Source organism: Notechis scutatus, chromosome Z, assembly GCF_049901735.1.
Source record: "Notechis scutatus isolate UNSWTSFEM ecotype Mainland chromosome Z, rNotScu1.2, whole genome shotgun sequence".
In the NCBI taxonomy this organism is placed as follows: domain Eukaryota; kingdom Metazoa; phylum Chordata; class Lepidosauria; order Squamata; family Elapidae; genus Notechis; species Notechis scutatus.
Window position 1 is genome coordinate 18,724,551 of NC_142025.1, and position 23,924 is coordinate 18,748,474.

The window sequence follows — 23,924 nt, forward strand, 5'->3', positions numbered from 1 at the left end:
GAAACTTTTTTTAAAAATTATCTTTGACTTTTGTTGCAAGTCTTTGTTCATTCTAGCCCTTGCTTTCCTGACTTCGTCTTTGCAGATTCTGGCTATCTGCTGATATTCTGCCTTAGTTGTATGTCCTTCTTTCCATTTTTTGTACTTGTCCTTTTTTTCTTTCAATTTGCCAGAGAGATCTTTGTGCAGCCATGCTGGTTTCTTCTTGGATTTCTTGTTTTTCTTTCTCAGTGGTATTGTGCTGGTCTGGGCTTCTATGATCATACTTTTTAGAGTTTCCCAAGATTCTTGAGTTGTTTTCCCCTTTAGGATTTTCATCCATGGAATTTTTCCCAAGTTCGTTCTTTCTCTCTCTCTGTTTCTCTGTCTCTGTCTCTGTTTCTCTGTCTCTGTCTCTGTCCCTCTCTCTGTCTCTGTCCCTCTCTCTCTCTCTCTCTCTCCGTGTGTGTGTGTATGAGTATTTGAACATAAACCCACTGCAGATAAACCAAATGTAATTTGGGGTATATATTGGAATCTAAAATTTTCCACTTATCTGCAAGTATATTCAATATCTTTTAACAATGAATATTATGAAATGACTAAGTTATTAATGTTAACCCATCTAAAAATCAAACAGTGATGAAAATAATTAACTTAATTCTGGGAGGCAATGACTGATATTAGAGGATCCAATTAAACACAGATATAATTTTAGAAATATCATAAATATTCTCATAATTTTATAGACACATTAACCAGCCCAAAACGTCCCTTTAGCAGAAAGACAATAATAAGTTACAAGAAAACCTGTTCATGACTCCAGGCAAGTTCTACCTGCAGACCTGAGTATTTAACTAAGCAGAATCTGCCATAGAGACATACTATCTGATAGATGGTCTAGAAATCTGTCAAAACCTGCCCACTCTCTTATGCTGAATGATGGATGTTTCTCCCATGAGCAGCTTATGCCAGGGAAATGCACCAATCACTTTCCTTAAGTTTTGTCTTGCATTAAATATGCGAGCAAAGCAGCAACTGCTGGCTTCACTGTTGAGGCAAATTAGGACTTGGCACTAAAGAAAGTACAAAAATATGCTGTATACATTTCTACTGCCTAACAGACCCGAGGAAAACATATTAACACTGTGGTAAGGAAGACCCAGAAACATTATTTGGAATAAATCAGGGGTGTCAAACTCAAGGCCTTAGATCTGGTCCACAAGGCCTGCCTGGAAATAGCAAAGGACCGGCAAATGAAAATGGGACACGCCCATGCCCCATTTTTGGTCTGGATGGCCTCCTGCACCACCCTGCCAGCCAAAACAGGGAGCTCTATTTTGGATGGCACAGTGCTGAGGAGGCATCCGTCCCATCTGCCATTCGTCCCGTCTCCCTGACCCCCCAGCTGGTCTGTGGAGGACAACTATAATGCTGATCTGACTCTCGAAGAAATCCAGTTTGACACCCCTGGAATAAGTAAAAGGCTACTGCCTGAGTTTTTCAGGCATGATATTCCCCTCTGAAAAAAAAATCAGGGCCGGCCAAAAGAGACCCCCCACTGCGCGCCAAGAAATAGCCCGCCCGCCCGCTGCCTCGCACCGCCCGCCCGCCCGCTCGCACCGCCCGCCCCGCCGCCGCACCGCCCGCCGCTCGCACCGCCCGCCGCTCGCACCGCCCGCCCACCGCTCGCACCGCCCAGGCGATTCCCAAAAAAATCAGAATTCCGATTTTAATCGGAAAAATATCATGTCTGGTTTTTATTGTGCAGCACACCAGCTTCACATGTAATTTATTACATCATTCAAAGCTCAGAATTGGGTAGAACAGATGTCCCCAAAAGAACTAGCAACTTAACACTGTAAGCCTCCCAAAGTTACCTTATGAGGAGTGGCAAACAAATTTAATAAATAAAATAAACAAACAGGCCCAAATTCTGTAGGCACAATAATGCTCATTAATATCCTGCTGGAAGTTTCACATTACAGGTAGTTCTTGACTTACAACAGTTCATTTAGTAACCATTCAGAGTTACAACAGCTGTGAAAAAGTGACATGACCATTTTTCACACTTACAACCACTGCAGCATCCCCATGGTCACATAATGAGATGCTTGGCAACTACTTCATATTTATGATGGTTGCAACATCCCAGAGTCACATGATCTCCTTTTCCAACCTTCTTAGAAGCAAAGTCAATGGGGAAAGCCAGATTCCCTTAATAAACATGTTACTAATTTAAAAGCTGCAAGTATTCACTTAACAGGTGTGGCAAGAAAGCTGGCAAAATGGAGCAAAATTCACTTAACCAATGTCTCACTTAGCAACAGAAATTTTGGGCTCAATTGAGGCTGTAAGTCAAGGACTACCTGTACACAAATTATTTAACCAACTCATATTATCTTTAAGGGTTTTTAAAAATCTTGAAAGGGTTTCATCAATAGAATCCAACACAGACTTATAATGACAGTGATGTCTATCCCCTTTTACAGTTTAGGATTATCCTTCCTTATCTGAAGTAGGGTCTATCCTATGGAAAACATCATCTAATCTTTACAGGAGTATATGTATCTCTAGAATATTGGGGCAATGGGTCTTCACTGCTCTGGATCTTTTTGTCCAACAATGGGGCAGACACGCAAGAAAACCATTTTCAGATTATAAAATCAGACAAATACCAACATTCTTTGTTACAGAATGAAACAGAACTGAATATTTGAGTAAAATGTGTTATTCTTGTTTGTCAAATGATATAGCTTTGTTATGAAATTTAGATGCCACTGAATTACATTAAGCAATTTTTTTGACGATGTCTGTAAAATCAAAATAACTTTAATAATAGCCTATTATAATGAATACATTCTTGAATGCAGCAGAAGAGAGAATATCAATTGCACTGAGTAGAACAGCTGAGTTACTTTCATCTAACTGTCATTCAGATATTAACAATTATGTACTATTATGAAGGTTTAGTATTTACTCCAAATTGCCATTACTACTCAAGTTCATAGGTGATCCTACAAAGTATATAAAATTATAAAAATATAAAGGCTAGCTGAAACATTCAGACATGTCTTTCTACAGAATATTTAAACATAAATCATTTTTGAAGTTTGAATCTCACTTTTTACTTTCTGATATGGTGGATAATTTTTTGGTCTCTATGTGCCATATTTAACATAGTAAGCTAAGCCATAGTAGACAAGGTAAAGATATAAATAGAGGGTAAATTTTCCCCTCTCAGATATATGCTTTTAACAAAGTTGCTTTGAAATCTTTCCTTTTGGTTAAGCTGTGTTAAGCCTTATATCACACTTTCCACAGACTTCCTGCCTCAAAATGGCAGAAATCACCAACTATAGTCAAAGGAATCTTGAGATTGCTCATCCATGACATTGAGATTTCTGGATGTCAAAAGTATAGAATGCAGGTTAATAAAATATGGTTTACGTATGGCGAAGAGAAATATTACCAAGATACATATGCAAGAAGTACTTTAAATACAAACTAACTTTCAGATTTATATGACTATTATGTTAACTAGTTAAATTATACCAGTTGGATTCTTCTACACAGAAATGTAGAAGACAGTAGTGTTCCATTATCTCAGGGGTTGCCACAAAGAAGAGGGAGTCAAGCTATTCTCTAAAGCACTTGAAGACAGGACTAGAAGCAATGGATGGAAACTAATCAAGGATAGAAGCAACCTAGAACTAAGAAGTGAAACTCGAAAAATTAGAATATCGTGCAAAAGTTCATTTATTTCAGTAATGCAACTTAAAAGGTGAAACTAATATATGAGATAGACTCATTACATGCAAAGCAAGATAGTTCAAGCCGTGATGTGTCCTAATTGAGATGATTATGGCTTACAGCTGATGAAAACCCCAAATCCACAATCTCAGAAAATTAGAATATTGTGAAAAGTTCAATATTCTAGGCTCAAAGTGTCCCACTCTAATCAGCTAATTAAGCCATAACACCTGCAAAGGGTTCCTGAGCCTTTAAATGGTCTCTCAGTCTGGTTCAGTAGGAATCACAATCATGGGAAAGACTGCTGACCTGACAGTTGTGCAGAAAACCATCACTGACACCCTCCATAAGGTGGAAAAGCCTCAAAAGGTAATTGCAAAAGAAGTTGGATGTTCCCAAAGTGCTGTATCAAAGCACATTAATAGAAAGTTATGTGGAAAGGAAAAGCGTGGAAGAAAAAGGTGCACAAGCAGCAGGGATGACCGCAGCCTGGAGAGGATTATCAGGAAAAGGCCATTCAAAAGTGTTGGGGACTTTCACAAGGTAGTGGACTGAGGCTGGAGTCAGTACATCAAGAGCCACCACACACAGACAGATCCTGGACATGGGCTTCAAAAGTCGTATTTCTCTTGTCAAGATGCTCCTGAACAACAAACGTCAGAAGCGTCTTACCTGGGGCAAAGAAAAACAGACCTGGTCTGTTGCTCAGTGGTCCAAAGTCCTCTTTTCTGATGAGAGCAACTTTTGCATCTCATTTGAAACCAAGGACCCAGAGTCTGGAGGAAGAATGGAGAGGCACACACTGCAAGATGCTTGAAGTCCAGTGTGAAGTTTCCACAGTCTGTGTTGATTTGAGGAGCCATGTCATCTGCTGGTGTTGGTCCACTGTGTTTCATTAAGTCCAAGGTCAACGCAGCCGTCTACCAGGAGATTTTGGAGCACTTCATGCTTCCTTCCGCAGACGAGCTTTATGGGGATGCTGACTTCATTTTCCAGCAGGACTTGGCACCTACCCACTCTGCCAAAAGCACCAAAACCTGGTTCCATGACTGTGGGATTACTGTGCTTGATTGGCAAGCAAACTTGCCTGACCTGAACCCCAAAGATAATCTATGGGGCATTGCCAAGAGAAAGATGAGAGACATAAGACCGAACAATGCAGAAGAGCTGCAGGCTGCTATTGAAGCATCCTGGTCTTCCAGAACACCTCAGCAGTGCCACAGGCTGATAGCTTTCATGCCACGCTGCATTGAGGCAGTCATTGCTGCAAAAGGGGCCCAAACCAAGTACTGAGTACATATGCATGCTCATACTTTTCAGAGGTCCGATAGTGTTCTATTTTTCAATAAAATCCTTGTTTTATTGATTGCATGTAATATTCTAATTTTCTGAGATTGTGGATTTGGGGTTTTCATGAGCTGTAAGCCATAATCATCACAATTATGACAAATCACTGCTTGAACTATCTTGCTTTGCATGTAATGAGTCTATCTCATATATTAGTTTCACCTTTTAAGTTGCATTACTGAAATAAATGAACTTTTGCACAATATTCTAATTTTTCGAGTTTCACCTGTACATTATTTAAATAGAAATCCTCAGGGACGTAATTTTAAAAACCAAAAAATATTGCCACTTATTTAATGGTCATCTGTAGAAAATGGGAATCTGAGCAAAAGAGGGCAGATAGAATACTTTTTAGACCACAATTAAGTGTGGAGAAGTAAATTGGGGATACATTTTTTGAACTGAGAACTCATTTGGAGAAATATAAAATCTCTATTCTTACTTACATATTAGTCTGAAATGCAAGTTCAAGATATGAACATTATAGGATATATTATGAACATCTTTAAAAATATGTTTTGTTTTAAAAAACTGATATATAAATTTATACATTTCATATATTTATAATTGTATAGTTAATCAGTGAGAAGCTATCTAAATACTCACAAACCAGTTATTTTAAAAATGATCTTCAATAGCTAGAAAGCAGTTGAAGAACAATTAACAGGAAAATAGAGCAAGGTGTGTTGGATATGTTCATTACTTTGAGTTATTTATAAAAATAATAAAGGTGGGATACAAATAAATAAAGTAAGTCCACTTTAGAGCTCCAAATTAGCATTCAAGCATTTTCAGCCACTTGCATAAAAGATGTGCAGGAAAGATCAAGATTTAAAGCACCATTAATTTAAGATGCTCTTCTAAGTATACATAAATAGAAGCTATCATTTAAGATGTTTTGTGTGATTATAACTTATTTAAAACCAGTGAACTGCTCTGAGAATCTTTTGGCCACACAGGTATGAGTCTAATTATCATTTGGCCCTAACTTTGCCACACATTTTATTTTCCATTGCATTTTCCATTTAAAATGCATTTTCCTTACTGTTTCAATTCTACCTTTGCCATTTTATATACATTAGCCCCAGTCATTTTATATTACATGTTGCAATCACATGGAGGTCACCCCTACTTATGTTATATGCACATAGCAATTTCTGTGTATTTTTTTTATTCTTTATAAATCTCATATCTATTTTCTAGAAATTAAGTAAACTGAAGAGTTTACAAAGTCCGTCAAAAAAAGTCCATTTACTGTATGTTTGGATTTTAATCATAAGGAGAGGCAGATTGGTTTAGACATAGGTATAGACCAATTCTGAAAAGCACTTTCATATACAGGTAGTTCTTTTTTAGTGATCACAATTGGCACTGGCAACTTGGTCATTAAATGTAGTCTTTGTTAACTGAAATTGCTTTCATTTGCTTTACAGAGTTGTGAAGGCCATAAATGCGCGGATTAATAAATAAAAAATAATACCACAATTGCTGTTACCATAAAAGAGCCAACTTTTTTGGTTATTATATTAAAAAGCCACCTTCTCTTACAGACTACCAAGGATCTTGTTGTTTCCTGGGGCCCTCTTGTGGACTAATATAGAACATTTCTATTTTATATCCTTTGATAACTGAATAACAGTTTATTCTACTTACATATGCAAAGGGAGGTGTGATCTAATACATTTATAGTGTGAACAATATCGGCTGGAATTTTACTTACGTAAACAAAGTTGAACTCAATCCTGACCTGGTAATTAAAAATTGATTTATATTTAAATTTATATTTGAACTATTTTTAAAATTATTTTTTAATCCAGATAAAGACTATTCTGGATTTTAGGAACGTAACTAAAGAACTGAATTTACAGAACTAGCAACATATATGATATAACATTTCTGATTATTTCTATATCAGTTTTGCTGAATAATTAGTTTAATATAAATGATTAAATTCTACATCCATATACAATTGACATCTGATATATTAGAATGGAGTGAAACAAACAATTAAGAATTGCATGTGGAAGTCTAATTGGAGGGGAGGGAGAGAGGGGAGAATCTGTTTTCCCCAGAGGTATTTGCAGCCCTTTTTCTAAGGTATGAGGCAGCTGTTATGTTTTCAATCAGTTCCAAGCAGCGATTACATTTTAAAAGAAAAATTTAAATATACCTCTTAGGTTAGGTTATAAAATCTGAGAGGAATAAAGTTTTGCTGAGATATCAGCTTCCAATACACAAATTCTGAAGAACCACATTCCATCTGGAGGATATAGCTCACACAAGTTTGCTTTGGAATGCAACTGGATTTCTTTTATTATCTTGGATAGCTTTCTCTTTTACTTCCATTCGCCATGCATTCTGTTTATCCCCCAAATAAGCAACACGTATGTACTGCACTTTTAAGGATTAATGGGATAAAATGAACACATTAGCCTGTATGTGATATTAAACATAAGTGACATAAAAACATTCAGTGCACATGACAGGTACGTGACTGAATTTAATAAATATTTCTATCAGAAAAGATTTGAAATAAATGGGACAAACTATTCATCTGTCTTGGTATGAAAAATATAAACTATAAATGCAAACATATTCCCAATTATTAATATAGCATAATCAAATGATAATAACTATACCCACTGCTTTGCTTCTAATTATCACTGATATTCAAAACTTGAAGACTTCTCATTCTTCAGTTCTTCTTAATCTCCAGGGCAGGATAAAAAAATTGCCCAGCTATCTCAAATAAAAATGAAAAAAATCTAAAAATTGTATATAAACTAATTGTCTCAGAAGTTCCCAAACACTTTTGGGCTTGTTTGAAATTGTTTGAAGAGCTCCATGGGCACATATATAAATGATTATCATGAGAAAATTCAAAAATAAGTGATTGTACCGGCACACATATGAAGAAAACAACAACAGGAGAAATCTAAATTGGAAAAAAGGATACACACAGAAAATGGAGATATGCTATGCTCAACTGATTTATTTTCTTTTTCTTCACCCATACTGCTTAGGTTGCTCTTTTTTAAACATCTTTAACACCTTTTTGTTGCATTTTCTTTTTTTACCTTTCTAAACTTTATTAGACTGGAAACTCTGAGTCAAACTAAATCTGGAAAGACATTTCGAATAGGCTGGGCCACAGATAAGTACATTACCGTATGTTGTACTGACTTATAGTGGGAAAACCATCTTTGTCAATGTTTCAGAGATGATCTGTCATTTTCTTTGTAATCTCTTCAGGAAAAACAAAAATCCATGGTATCCCATTCAGGCTGAAGACACGAGGGGAAGAGAGACACATTTCTTTCCCATTTTGCTTCACATACAACAGGGAGAGGAAAGAGATGGAGGACATCAATAAGTTGTAGGGCCCTCTCATTTTCCTGCAGTTGACTGGAAGAGAACTGTACATTAAACTCTCTGTGAATTTCAGGGGAAAAAAATGTAATTTGTATATTTGCAAAGATTAGAGGCTTTCGGCAAAAGAGATTGAGAGATAGTCATATTCAAGTTACAAGCAAAATGCAAGAAACAACAAATGCAAAGAACAGAGTAGATTAGTATTGCCTAGTCACATCTACTATATCATTCTATATCTAGCCAATAAATTTCCTTGTTTATCATTCATGTATTTCCCAAACAAATTCTGCTTTCAAAAACTGTCTGCAACCATGAGGAATATATGGAAAATAAACACATATAATACAGGAAGATTAATATTTTTGCAATTTAAATGTTAGTTATTTAAGCAGTATTTTACTATCAATATGCAAATCATGAAAAAGTTTTAACTGGTACAGCTACGATTTCATCTCTCCCTTAAAAAAAGTAGGGATGTAGAAATATCAATGATTACATATAAAATACATGAATATGAAACATGTAAAATGTACTTGAATATTCATCTCCATTTAGAATGGATACTGTACAGATAGCCCTCAACCTACAACCACAATTGAGCCTCAATTTTTTGTTACTAAGTAAGGTAGTTAAGTGAGTGTGAGGGGTCCTTGGTCCTAGTCTGATAATGTTGTCGAGCTTGAGTAAAAAAAACATCTACAATAAAACAGTCAAGCTCGGAGAGCACCAAGGACCCCTCACACACTGAATTTGCTTGTCTGAAGTTGGCTGAGAAGGTTATAAACGGTGATCAAATAATCTTGGGACAGTGCAACTGTCATAAATATATGCCAGTTCCAAATGACCGATATATGGTCAATTGACATGGGGATGCTGCAACACATGATGACCGGTAAATCACTTTTTTCAGTAATGTTGTAATTTTGAATGGTGACTAAATGAATGGTTATAAACTGAGGACTACCTGTATAGGAATATATATATATATTTTAAGTTTCATTCTAGAGTTTCTACTTCCCTTCTTATTTACTTTCAATCTATTTTATCAACAAAGGACATGACATTAATCAACTATCTCTCTCACACACAAACATAAAAAATTAGCTTTCCTCATGGGCAACCTGTAAATTTCCTACTCCCATTCCCTCAAAAACAAGTCTACAATGCAAGTATCTTTATCTACAACATGGCATCAATCAATTTCCAGTAAAAATATTTCTTTTCTGATACTTCAGGTAACTTGGACTATTTTGTTTTAAAATTTTAAAATGGAATGATCATGTTGCATAGAAAGGAAAACTTATTCAAACTAGGCAATGTACTTCATATTTTATATTTATGTATCAGTATTAGCAATATTGTTTTAGCTTTGCTGTACACTTTCCTGAATCCATTGCTTGTGAGATGGATGGCTATATAAATTGGATAAATAGAGAATAACCTCAACCAAACTTAAAATCAGATTGCTACACTATCAATCTCTTCCCAGGGATGCTTTACTATCAACAATTCTTGTTTTCTATTTGGGAGGAACTATTTCTAGTAAATTCTAATTAATCCAATATTTATTTTGGATATTTCTTAGGGAAGATTTGTTTCTAGCTTACTCCAGTGCAACCATAAGCTACCTATCACTTCTAGAAGGCGGGAATACATGATACCATTCGCATTCAAATGCAATTTCTCCGGACAGGTTTTCAGGCTTTCTTCCAAAAATGAGATTTTCTAACTTGCCCTGTCTGAAGCCCTGCTGCTTAGTTTGCACACTGAATTATAGTTCCTCATAAGCAAATCCTTCACCCAAACCCTATCCCTACCGTCCCCACCCATCCGCCCACTCACAGTCCCCTCTTCTTTTCTGTCTATGTGCATTGATGTTGCAAGGATGGTTTTTTTAAAAACAATGTGAAAATGACAAGAATTATTCTACTTTTCCCTTCTAACCTTACTTAGCATCAGGATAACTGGAAATCTCCATAGCTTTAGCGGAGGAGAAATGGTAAACCTGTGGTCTTTCTTTCATTCCTGGACCAGGAGCAGAATCCATTAATTGGGTTGTAGAAAGCATGGTCTGACACAGGGCCAGCTCTAGATATTTTGATCTCTTGCTAAAGTCACATTCTGCTGCCCTCCTTTTGCTAGAAATTTCAAAGATGCACTCTTTTGTTTCTTCTTTTCTTACAAGTTTTTTCTTTGTTTTACACTTAAAATTTTAAGCTCAAAATATTTTTTTCCTTGTTATGGACATTTTTACTCTATTTATTGTGAATCACGGTAACTATGAATTACAGCAACACCAATTGCTATTCTATGGCAACAATTCAGTGGAATTATAGTTATCGCTTTCTGAAGCATAAAGTGCATTGCTACAGCTTTTCCGGATGTAAGCTGACAGTAACCCAACTAGCTCACTCAATATTTTCCCATCAGTTGTCTTTCTTTGGTAATATTAACAGTTTCCTGAAGTTTCTAGTTATATTGAAATTTTATTTTCTTGTGACTTGTAATATCTGATTAGTGTGCTGTTCACTAAAACTCAATTGACTTGGTGGATGTTTTCAAAAAAGTATACAAAAAAACAACAAGGAATGTTTATAAGACTTTATACTCATGTTGTACAATGAAGATTCCTCCCCCCCCCGTTTTGTGGAAAATCTCAAATTCAAAGAAAGCTAAAACAATTAGGAAAAGTAGATTTAAAAGGCTTTGATCTCTATCTGCATTACACTCTATCAAAAGATCTCCTCATCTAGCACATACATCATATTTGATTATATCAAGTCGCCCATATAATATAGCCCATACACATTAGGGTAGTCATAGATAGGCTTTTGTTCTTGTATAAAAGAGAAATGATATCTCTTCACAGCTATCTTTGACATCAAATATATTTTATTGGTTATTCAACTATAGCAGATTTTAGCCTATTGGCTAATTAATAGTGTTGTGATAGGGAGATAGATTGGTACTATTCAACAAATGATTCTTTACCTCTTTTATATGATATTTATATCAAGGATATATTGTAGCCTAAAAGCATACTAAAAGGAAAAATAGTAATCTTAGAAGATAAGCGCATAAGCAAAATATAACATTTAAGTTCATTATGATAGGTAGACATTACAGAGAAGAATGTCTATGAGCAAGTTTTTATTTTAGTTTATATCCTAGTGGATTAATAGTTATGAGCTATGTTCAGTTACAAAATAAGGGATTTATGTTATTCTTTAAGTATAATGGATTCTTTATATATAGATTATATAAACTAATGCTTATGTTTCATTGAATGTAGAATTTATCTGAAAAGCATTAAATAATTACCTATGGTTTCTACTTCACAAATAATTTCACACCATTTTAAGTAACTACTCATATAAGTTAAGAACTTGTATACATTAAAAGCAAATTTAGCCCATAATTGTATAACCTGCATTGCCACCCAAATGCTTATATCAAGCTGAGAACAAAGTTGCAATAGCATTCCCCTGCATATTTTCTTCAGCACTGTAATAGTAGAAGTTAAGAATATCCAAAAAAACACACACGTTCTTTTGCATGGAACAGAAGTTTTCAAATGGTCCACAGCCAAACAGAAGTATGTGTGTTTTGGATGGTCTGTTCCAGACATGGACTGAAATGTAGCTCGTTTTATTTTTTGATCTGTGATTATCTGGGTACAAGCGTTTCAGATGTTCCATTCTGTTTTAGCTGCTATGATTGGAAATTCTTGCAATTGGGATGCTCTCTGACACAGAGGAAACCATTCTGGACTTAGATGAAGATAAAATGCCTACAAAGTGAACAATAGAAGAAGCAATTCTTCTAGGGTATATTGGCCTCAGGATTGATGCTTACTCTTATAATGGTCTCAAATGCTAGGAAAATGTTGGTTGCAGAAATACACGTTCATTGGATGGCAATAAACACTTTAAATTTTTCTCTACCTCTATATTGCCATCTGGTGTTTGTTCATACACCTGTACTGTAAGAACTTATTCTGAATTCTATTTCCCATGACCAAAATAATTGAACTATTTAGGTAATTTATTTCTACTGAAACATTTAATTGGTAAATCATTTCAAGTTTTCTTTCTGCCTAACCTCAGCCAGGCTGAAATGATTCAACAAAACTTTTAAGAGGCATTGGTTTGTTTTCGAGTTTGAAATAAAATCCTTTTCCATTTTGTGTGCATCTATTGTAAATTATAATGTACCTAATTGCACAATAATTAAGATCATGTAAGTCAAAACCAAGCAAGCTATATTAAAATTTTAGAATTTGTGTAACTCATAGGTCATTGATAACTTTTCCTCCATGGATGCAATGAATTTTCTTCAAAAGTCATTCAGGCTAGTGGCCATTATTATATTTGCTCTCTTTTATTTTAATATGGATTAATGAACTAACATTTTATTTACCCTGATTTATATATTATGTGGCAATTGTAATTCATAAGAAACTTACACCATAGTCATTTCTGAATTTCTGACTATTATCAGAATACTATATTCCTAAGAGCAAACTATGCAATTAATTTCATGTTTAATAGCCACGGACATCACAATGAATCAAAATAAAATTTATTTGATTTAAAATGTTATATAACACTACCTGTTATTAAATTAATATAATAATTAGAATAATATGACTACATTAGAGTAGACCAACGACCCATTTAGTTTAGTATTCTATTCACATAGTGGTCAACAGAGAGATACAAGAATCTTTCAATTTTAGGAAGGTGATAGATCTTTTCCTTCACTATTTCTCCTTGATGGATGATAATCATATGCCATCAGATTTGTGTCCATCCTTAGTAACCAGATACCGTGCTTGTAACACTGCACCCACTGCAAACATAAATGAGTCCAGTCCATCTACCTTGATGTTCTCCTTTTCTCTTCCATCTTTCCCAGCTTGATTGACTGTTCAAGAGAATTAGGCCTTTCCATAACGTGTCCAAAATATAATTAAAACTTGAACATTTGTACCTTTCTGGACTGCTTATTCTATGATTCTTTTGCTTTCTTGGCTATCCATGGTATTCTCAGACATTTTCTCCAATATCAAAATTCAAAAAATAAAATAAAATACTCTTCCTATGTTGCTTCTTCAATGTACATTTTTTTTGCTTCTGTGATATAGGTTGAATAAATAAGGGGAGAATATACAGACTTGGTTAACTTCTTTGCAAAGTGGGATCTAGTCGGTTTCATTATTTATTTCACACAACTGCATGTGAATTATGCTTATAGGCCTGTCTATAAGTTTTAAATGAGGACAATGAAATATTCTGGAATTCCCATTTTCATAAGCACATTCTACAGTTTGTCATACAGACACCTATCTATAACCATTGAATCATACAATGATTTCCTTTTGACATTCTGTTTTGTTCCCCAATTTTTTCTAAAGCTATCTCCTTTTCCATGTATGGTTCTAACCTGCATGGGATAATTCTAAACATTGTTTACTGGCATGGTGGCATACAAAATTAAGGCTATTGCAACAATAGTTTGCTTACACAGTTAAGCCTTTTTTCTTTTGATATTGTTATGCAAACTAATTTCTTCTAATCTGTTGGCTACTAGGTCATACTGCATATTTGCTGACATAATTTGTAAATTATTATATTTATAGATTCCTCTATTGCTTACAATATTTGTGTAGATGTATCATAAATTCCTCTAATATTAGGCTTAAACTGGAGTTTTGATTTAACTTTATCTTCTAATACTGGAAGTACTTAGTAAATATTTTTGGAAGGCTCTTGGATGTTGACATGGATATTCCCTCCATTTCTGTTTGATCTTCTTTCAATCAATTATTATCTGTCCACTGACATCCTTTAGCATATTAATTTGAGGTTGGAACCTCACTCTGAATTCAGAAATGCTTTGAAAGAATTTTTTTTCTATCTTCAATCTCATTCTATCTACAGTGCCTTTAAAGATGTTGTAATACTGCTTCTTCTAACAGTTCTCTGAAATCTCGATATTGCTTCCAAGATCTTTCTTGGCTTTGGCTTCTTTTCTCTTCTTGGCAATTTCCACTGTTTGTTCTGAGTTGGCTTTTTTTGGTTGTTTCGATTTTTGGCTGCCTTTTTAAGATTCACCCTGAGCAACTTCAATACCTCTGATTCGTTATAAATGAGGTTCAGGAGTCAAATGTGATTCCTGATGCTTTCTTTGAAATGGTATCTATATGCACAAAGTGTAAAAACTAGTTGGCTTTGTTCCTCCACTTTAGCTTGACTTGGAATTTGCATATGAGAAATTTGTGATCTTTTCCATTGTTAGACTCTAGGCTAGATATTTGCTCTCCCCCCGTTGTATCAATATGTTCTTTTTTTTACTTCTTCTGGTCATAACTTACCAGGGCAACAGAAGAGCATGAAGCTCGTATGCTTTGGCAATGCATGCCCATATCCACCAACCCACGGTCTATGCTGTAACCTTGCTACTCAGCATAGAAAAGGACACAAGCAGAGACTGTTTTCCTGAAAGGAGCTGTTCTTTTGACTAAGTGCGGAAGGTCCTCCTGACATCCAAGGTGTGCTACTTCTTTTCCAGGGCATGGGTCAGGCCTGGACAGAAGTCTGGTAATATGATTTCCTGTGCCCTACAGAACAAGGAATTAACTTTGGGGAGAAAGGAGGGATCCAGGCATAGAACCACCCTGTTTGAATGGAATACACACAGGTCCTCCCTTATGGAGAGGGCCGCCAGCTCTGAAATTCATGTGGCTGAGGTAAAAGCCATGAGGAAGGCTACCTTGCAGATGAGTAAGTGTAGGTTGGCCACCCATAAAGGTTTGAAGGCGCCAAGGACCTTGGGTAGGACCCAGGTAGGATACCTGTGTACCACCGGAGGTTTTAAGTTGGTTGCTCCTTTAATGAAGCTACACACTATTGGATGATGGACAAGGGACTCCAGATCCCAGCATGACAACACCGATGACAGAGCTGCCACCTGTCTGCATATGGTATTAGGGGAGAGTCCCTTGTCTAGCCCGTCCTGAAGGAATTCCAGGATCTGGTTCACTGATAGAGAGATGGGATCAATGTTGCCTTTGGACCACCAGCTACAAAAGGAATTCCAAGTCAAGTCATAGATTCTGCTAGCTGACGGCCTCCTGGAGGCCTGGATTGTCTGGATTACCTTGGTAGAAAACCTGCCCTGTGTCAGAACTCTCCACTCAAATGCAGATGGTCAGTTGGAGCCATAGTGGTTCTGGGTGGACTAAGGTTCCCTGATTGAGGGATATTCTGTCCTGTGGAATCCTCCAGGGCCTGGATATGGACAGACTGGCCAGATCTGCGAAACACGGCCGTTTGGGCCAGTGGGGATCCAGGAGTAATACCTCTGCCTTCTCCACCAGCACCTTCCTGATTACCCCCAAGATCAAGGGAAGAGGGGGAAAGGCATATGAGACCTCAAGGCATGGAGTCCAGAGTGCATTAGTCCCCTCCACCTCCAGTGTTGCAAATCTGGAGTACAACCCCGGTAGCTGGCTGTTTAACGAGGTAGCCAAAGGTCCAGGACTGGGGCTCCAAACTGTTCTGATAGTTCCCTGAACAGTTCTGGATACAGGTGCCACTCCGAGTGGTTGACTGTGACCCTACTGAGCCATTCCTCCTGTACATTCATTGTCCACGAGATGTGTTCTGTTCTGATGGAAAGAAGATGCTTCTCTGCCCAGAGACCCAATTACTCTGTCTCTCGCATGAGTGTCCTGGAGTGGGTGCCCCCTTGACGGTAGATGTGGGCCTTGGTGACTACATTGTCCATCAAAATGAGAATGTGATGGCCAGAGATCTTGCCCTGAAACCATCCTAGGGCCAGGTGGATTGCCCTGAGTTCCAGCCAGTTGAGGTTCACCAGGTCTTACTGCGACTACTGCCCCTGTGCCATCTGTAATTGAAAATGGGTGTCCCAGCCAAAGAGGCTGGCGTCTGTGGTGATGGTCAGGTGGCTGGACTATTTGAAGGCATATCTCTTGGTCATGGCCTGAGACATCCACCACTGAAAGGATGGCGTACCTTGCATGGAACCCGGACCTTGGCAGATGGGTTACTCTTGCCAGACCTTTAGTAGGGTAAGAGAAACCACTGTAAGATCCTGGCCTGCAGGTGTGCCCAGGGGACGACTGCAATGCAAGATACCATCTTGCCCAGAAGCTGTGACAGGAGGACCAGTGGAACTGACCGGATCGCATGGATCCAATTTGCCAATGCTTTTATGCTGTCTTGACGCTCCTGAGATAGGTAAACCTCGCATACTGAGGTTTCTATGATCGCCCCCAGGTGTGGTAAACGGGTGGTAGGAGCCAGTTGCTCTTCTTGTAATTGATGGAAAATCTGTGATCCTGAAGGACCCGGATTGTGACTTGCAGATCCTCTGCCGTCCAAAGATGGGAGGAAGACTGGATTAGGATGTCATGTAGGTAACACTGGACACAGATTGGAATCGTCCTGAGGTGGGCCACCAGTGTTTGGTGAAAGCCCTGGGTGCTGAGGACAGACCGAACGGTAGGGCTCTGTGCTATGGATGTTAAGTCGCCCTCCCGGATGCTCTCCAGGATGGACTGGAAAGCTGCATCTTGAACCTCCTGTAAATCAGATGGTCGTTTAATCTTTTCAGGTCCAGAATTGCTCTCCACACCACCCACCCCGAGGTCTTTGGGACTACAAATAGGATGGAGTAGAAACCCTGTCCCTGTTGGTCCACTGGAACCGGTTGGATTGCTTGAATGTCCAACAGGCGGCTTCTATGAGACCTCTTTTTGTGTTATCTTTTGATATAGGGCAGTGTATGAAGGATCTTGGGGGCGTGGAGAGAAATTTGACCGTGAGGCTTAGTCTTACCATGTTTAGGACCCAAGTGTCTGTTGTGGTTGCCTCCCACTGATTCACTAATAGACATAGGCATCCACCAATGGGAGGGTTGGACCTGGGGTCACTTGGAGCAGTAAAAGGGGTGACCTTTGGAGCCACAAAATGGTTGCTTGGCCTGGAAATGTTGCCTGTTCCTATCCCAAAATCTGGTTCTATATGGTTGGCGGTCAACTCTATGGAGGTATGTCCTCTGGGAGTAGCCCAATCCGGTGTCTGTTGGCCGAAAGGAAGGCCTGTGAAAGTAAGGCAAGGGGCTTCGGTGAGCTCACCTGTATAGGAAGGCAGGACTTTCTCCTGTCTTTGGTTTTCATCAAGATGGGCTCCATGGCCTTTCCAAACAGCTTGCTACCTTGAAGGGAGCAGAGGCTAGCTTCCATTTAGGCTTTATGTCCGCCTGCCAGTGGCAAAGCCACAACAGACCGCAGCTCATTACAGACAATGCAATGGAAGCTAATTTGGCCGCATCTAAGGTGGCATCAGCCAAAAATTCCATCGCCGCTACTAGTTTGTTGATGTCCTGATGGAAACGTTGATCATCAGACGGAGTTCTCGCATGCATCTGGCAAAGCCAGAGTAAGGAAAGACTATTGAAAAAGGAAGCGGTTGTTGTTGCCTTGACAGTCCCAGCCGCCACCTGATGTGCCCTGTGAAGGGTCGGCTCCGCCCTTCTGTCCTCTGTTTTCAGTGTCCGCCGTGTCTTGAGACAGGAAAGTAGAGGATGTTAAGGCTACCACGGGTCCGTCTACTGTTGTTAGTTGTAGCACTTCAGCGAGGTCTGGAGTTACATGGTAATATTTTTCTCATTCCCACTTGGATTGAGGTATGTTCTTGGTTGGACCTATTGCCTCTGGACCACATCCTGGAATAATTTGGGTGAGGGGATCTCCTCGTTCTCTGTGGTTGGCTCTGAAAAGAGCAGTTCACTTGAGTCTGGTAGTCCCAATGCTGGTTCTGACGTACTTGGCTCAACTCCCATGTGGGCTGTGGTTTTGGCTTTATACAGGAGGGATTTAAAGAGGGCTGGGCAAAAGAACCCTGTGAATGCTGGGGGGGGGGGGTGTCAGGAGCCAACCCCTTCATCCTCAGAGAGTATTAGCTCTCTTTGGTCTTCGTCTCCTGAGAGCCATTCTCTACTTTGTAGGGATGAAGTGGGTGAGGTTCCCTAAAACTTGCCAAGTCTCTTTGAACCTGGGGTGCCAAGTGTTGACTATGATCTAGGGAATTGTCTGATGCCACAAAGGCAGTTTGGCTTCTTTGCTGCAAATGCTGCAAAAATGCCCTACATATGGCCTCTGTGATCAGAAGTTTCATCTGCTCAGAAATTTCAGTTCCCTGGTTCTCCCCTGGATGGAGCCTGCTGCTGTGGGAATAAAGGTAGCTTCTGGGGCAGGGTTCCTCTTTTTTAAAATAGGCTCCCAATGACCCCCTGCTGGCAGTCTATTTGACTGAGGGCAAAGGGATCCTCATTGCTGCCTTTTAAAAATGGTAACTGTGGGGATTGTTCTCTGGCACCATCTGGGAACTGAGTCTGGGAGCTCAGCGTTTCTTGCTTCCTGGCTGGATTAGTCTGCAATGAATGGGACTTCCTCAGGGAAATTTGCCTGTCTCGATCACTCAGTTTGCCTCTCAGCTTTGGAGATCTCTTTCTCCAGGGCTTTTTGACGCTTCCGGGTGTCCTTTTCCTGAGTCTTACAGGCTTTCCTGGAATGCAGGGCTTTTGCCCTTATTCAGGGTGCTACTTTTCTACTGCCCACTCTCTACGCTAAAGGACTCTTCTAGGTAATCTGGGACTGAACTGGGGTTCCCCAATCATATGAGTCACCTGATGACTCTCTGAAACAGAAGTATCTTCCATCCTTTGTTCCTCTGTCCTTTTCCCTCACTGTATTGAAGTCTTTCCGGTCCCCTACTGAGGAGGCACCAAGATATCTGCTGCTGAAAACCGTGCCAAATGTCGACTCTGTTTGAATGAGCTGGAAGATGGCAGCTGTGCTGGAAATTCCAAGGTCGCCAGCCATATTGTTACAGCAGCTATGCTGGTTGGACCAGGGGAGTCAGCTTCATCGTTGTGGCAGCTGTGCCAGTAAGACCGGGGGAGCCAACTGTTTCGTTGCGGAGGCTGTGCCGGTTGGACCGGGGAAGCCAGCCAATTCGCATGCCAGCTGAGCCGGGGAAGCCTTGCATTTGCTGTTTGCGATTGGGTCATGAATCCAGCTTTCAAGAGAATCCAAATAATTTAACTTTGCCTTTTTGCTCTGTAGAACTTTTGCTAAATGTGTCTCTCTTGTGCTAAGACTGAGTCAAAACTCAGTCAAGAGAGGTGTACCTAAAAAGTGTAAAAGAATTCAGTCTCTGGGCAGAAAGATGGAGTTAACCCATTCTTTGGATTCTCTCATCAGCACACTGGAGAATGGTGTTTTTGCCACTGTCACTAAAATGATCATTTGCCTCCAGTATCTTCCTATATTGCTGTACCCAATATAGGTGCCTGTTTGCTTTAGTTGGGCAGTTGAGATGATCGCACCTTGGGTGGCCATGTTGAGATTATATACTTTTGCCAAGAACATTCCCTATTTTTTTTGCTCCCCGCTCTTCCCAGCATAACAGAACTAGCAGTCTGATACTTAATGTATGGTACTTGCAACTGTAGAGCTAAACAGCTAATCAAGGTCAATAGCCACTGATAGCCACATACATTTGTTCAGTTTTCTTTAAAATGTTTAATATTAGTAGCAATATTCACATTTGAGAGCAAGTAAAAGCCATAGTTCAGTTAGGTGTTATGCAAAAAAAAAAAAAAAAAACCCCACCAACTTTACTGATCTTAGTCCTAACTGTAGTTTTTATATTTAATTTTAATGGAGAACCACAATTAATGTGCAAATGCAATTATAACTTAATGTTCAAATAAACCAATATAATTCCATCATATAAAGACTACTTCTGATTTCCAGCTTTTCTATTACTTTCCATAGTTCAAATTGAGAAAAGTAAGTTAACCAGCTAATATTTACGTTAATTTGTTCTATTCAAGCAGCAGCAAAAAATTCTAACACATTCTGATTTTTCTAGGGCTACAGATTTTTGTAATATATCCCTAATTATCCTATCACAAACTCACAAATACAGGTAGTTTAGCACACCTCTTAAGCAGAAATACTGAACTAGAAACCAAAAAGCAATATGAAATTTCCAAAAGTTTTGGATATAAGCTCAGTGTTAAGTTTTTACTTTGGCCAAGTTCCTTTTTTGTCCTAGTCCCACATAATTTTTAAAATGTTGGGACTACAATGCCTTTAAAATCCATGTGCAACTTTCAGCTGGGGGGCGGGGGGAAATATACACCTGTATTAAAGTAAGTACCACTTCACATATCTTAACTATTTCTGATATTGAGCATATCTTCTCAAATATTCCTTGAAATAGATGTAATATGGATATTTAAACAACTTATGTTTTTGTCTTAATAAGATATAGATCTTTTTAAAAGATTTTTTAAAAATCCACCTTTATTATTTTTATAAATAATTTAAGATCATGAATGTACCTACTTCTCCTTCCTCTTATTTTCCTCACAACCCTGGGAGACACGTTGGGCCAAGAGAGAGTGATTGGCTCAGGTCATCCAGCTGGCTTTCATGCCTAAGGCAGTATTAGAACTCATAGTGTCCTACTTTCTAGCCTAGTGCTAAAATGTAGACACTCTCTCAAATCTTAAAATTATTGATGACAGAAATAAGGTTTTGGAGGACCACAGCAGCTAAGTTACAATCCCAAATAGTGTAACTACCAATAGTTAGATAGATAGTTCCAATATATCCACAGCTACACTACACACCTATTATTGTATTACCTACTCATCCTACAAGTAATCACATATACTTAAGCTTAATGACATGCTGAGGCTCTGTATTTTGTAGCCTTATTAAACCTTAGGGGTTTTATTAAATGAAGAAAAAGATGCATACATTAAAAAGCAACTGTAAAAGACAATGTAAATAAAAAAAAGTTGAACAAATGAATTACCTCAACAAGAAAATGCCCCCTAATATGAGCAAAGGAGAATAGCCTAAAACGTTTTATAACACAGTACTGACAGACTGAAATCAGAAAAGCATGCTAATAGTTTATATAATCCCAAATCCAGGCAAGCAGTAGCATTCTTCCTTAGTTACCATCCTCAGCTAAGCAAGAACCCAATAAGTAGCAGCTTTCTGCAAGTCAGCATCTAGTCACTTTTAAAAGAGAAGTAGTCAAACTATGTCACTGCTGGTAAACATTATAAATTCCACATTCATTTTTGTTGCAATGTTTCACTGATTAGTTAACTTACAAGTGCCACTATGTGAATCAGTTTCTTCCCCTTAAAGTAGCTGTCATAATTTAGATAAGTGCATTTAGGATCTAAATAGCATTTTGAGTAGTGAAAGAATAAAGGAAGTTTATTATTATGTAATAGCTAGTGGGAAAATCCTGCCAATTAGTTTTTTTTCTACTAGCATTTTTTCAAAGAAAATAATGGGCATCATAATGTATCTTAAGTCTTGCCTTGTTCAGTTTACTTTTCCAAATTCATGGAGAATATGAGCCATTTTTGGGAAGTATGAAAGATGTAAGGGTAACAATAGTAATTGTTCCTCGGGATTAGGCTTGTCAATAATTATATAAATATATGAAAAAATCTTGATTTTAAGTTAATGTTATACCACCCAACAAACTAAGGTAAAATTGCTTTTAGTCAGATTATCAGTGGATAGACAATAAACTTCAGGGAGCCAACTGCAAACTCTTCAGACTCCTGAGATTAATCAGGTAACAGCTTCCATATATCACTTCACTTTCCAGTTCAATGCAGGGTGAGCCTTTCAGGGCAAGTCATAGCTGTGGTCATCACAGTTTCTATTGCTTGGAAATATTTTCTACTTTCTTTTATCACTTTAAAGGTGGTAATAGCCTTTTGTTAAAGCCAAAAAAAAAAAACTTACATCAAAATCAAACTTTGCTTTTATTGATCTGTTCATACAGTACTTTTGTGAACAAAAATCTCTACACCTGAATAATATTGTAACACTTTACATTTTTATTATGGCAACAAATTACATGTGTGTAATTAATAAAATAATAAATAGATAATACTATTTATTCTGATACTGATACTGTAGTGTGCTGACTGGATGTTCACATTCCATTGATCAAACATTTCATCCAGCAGGACCCAAGAAGCAGATCTTCTTTGTTGTGGTACCCTCTGGAATGTAACTATGAAATTAGTATCTACTTTGTTTTCTTGAGAGCTCATATCTAGAAGTTTTAACCAAGTTTTCCCCCTTTTGATCTTGTTCTATTTATGGCATGGAAGAAAAAAATATGATTCAAGCTATGTCAGATATATTTTTGAAACAGTAACAGTAATAAAACTAGCTCCAGCAAAACATTTCTGCCGTAAATCTACCTGCCTGCTTCTAATCTGACTAGCCAGTTGGGTTCCTAATGTTTTCAGTTCCACCAAAATTTAGAAGGACCCAAGTGTCACAAAAACTATTGATTGTTAAGAAGAATGTACCCAAATATAAGGAACATTGGAAAGGAGTTCTAGTCACATAAGGAAGAAAACTGAATTAGATGAATTTCTTCTGCACTGCAAGCAAGATTTTTGCATGCTGGAAAGTGAAGATTTGGTGATATTTTAGGTTTATTTTTGAATTAAAGTAACATTATTACCATTGCATAATATTTTATCTTTTGTGAACATTATCTCTTATGTGGATATTGGGTTCATTATCTGTATCTATATGTAACTGCACATGTACAAGGCTGGGATGGAACATTGCCCTTCTTCCTGGAAAGACAAGAAATGTGGTATAAAAAACTTCCAGAAAGAATATAATATGTATGGCTACTAAATACTGAACAAAACTATATAAGCCCTAAAAGTATCAATAAAATATTAGGGTCATAGTTCATACACTTCATGGTCAGTACTATGTATTATATATAGATTTCCTATGCGTTAATATATTGCACAGGTTTTCATTTATGTTTAACAACTTTCTACCTGTTTTATCAAGTGAAAGGAAAACATTTATGTATAATTACAACAATCTAATCTTGTTTTTCTTTGCTAACTGTAAACTTTGCACTGATTTTAAATGTTTGAAAATAACAAGTGTTCTATAGATACTGCTATTGGAATGTTAGTGGAATGATGTGAGCAATTTAAATTTATTTTGACTAAATTCCCAGAACTAATTATTTCAGGCTGGCATCTAAATATACAGAGTGCACCAATGAAAGAATTAGGAATGGATAATTGACTACTTTGAGATTATTAATTGTATTTCCTTCACAATATATCTAAGAAATTTTAAAATGGTACAGAGATTTTCAATGAAACATTATTAAAATACTAACTTAAAGGATGTCACTGAATTCAATACAATGTAAGCATGCACAAAGCTGTGCATTTAGAATGCCTTACTACTAATCATATGTTTTCCAATGAAATGAAAACTGGAACAAGAAATGTAACAAATCTATATGCCAAGCAGTATTAGAAACTGCCAATTATCCATTTGT

The 23,924-nt window shown here is 37.7% G+C and overlaps 1 protein-coding gene across 11 annotated transcripts in view; it reads right to left on the reverse strand.

Moving 5' to 3' along the window:
• The window catches only part of ZEB1 (zinc finger E-box binding homeobox 1), a 93,501-nt gene that overhangs the window by 62,861 nt on the left and 6,716 nt on the right, over nt 1–23,924 (reverse strand). Inside the window, exon 1 of one of the 11 annotated variants that reach the window (XM_087946312.1) lies at nt 8,247–8,479. The exons of the other annotated variants lie outside the window; for them this stretch is intronic. The gene's annotated coding sequence lies outside the window, so the exon portion shown is untranslated. Of the gene's footprint in view, nt 1–8,246; nt 8,480–23,924 lie in introns of those variants that run through there. 11 annotated transcript variants of the gene reach the window in all.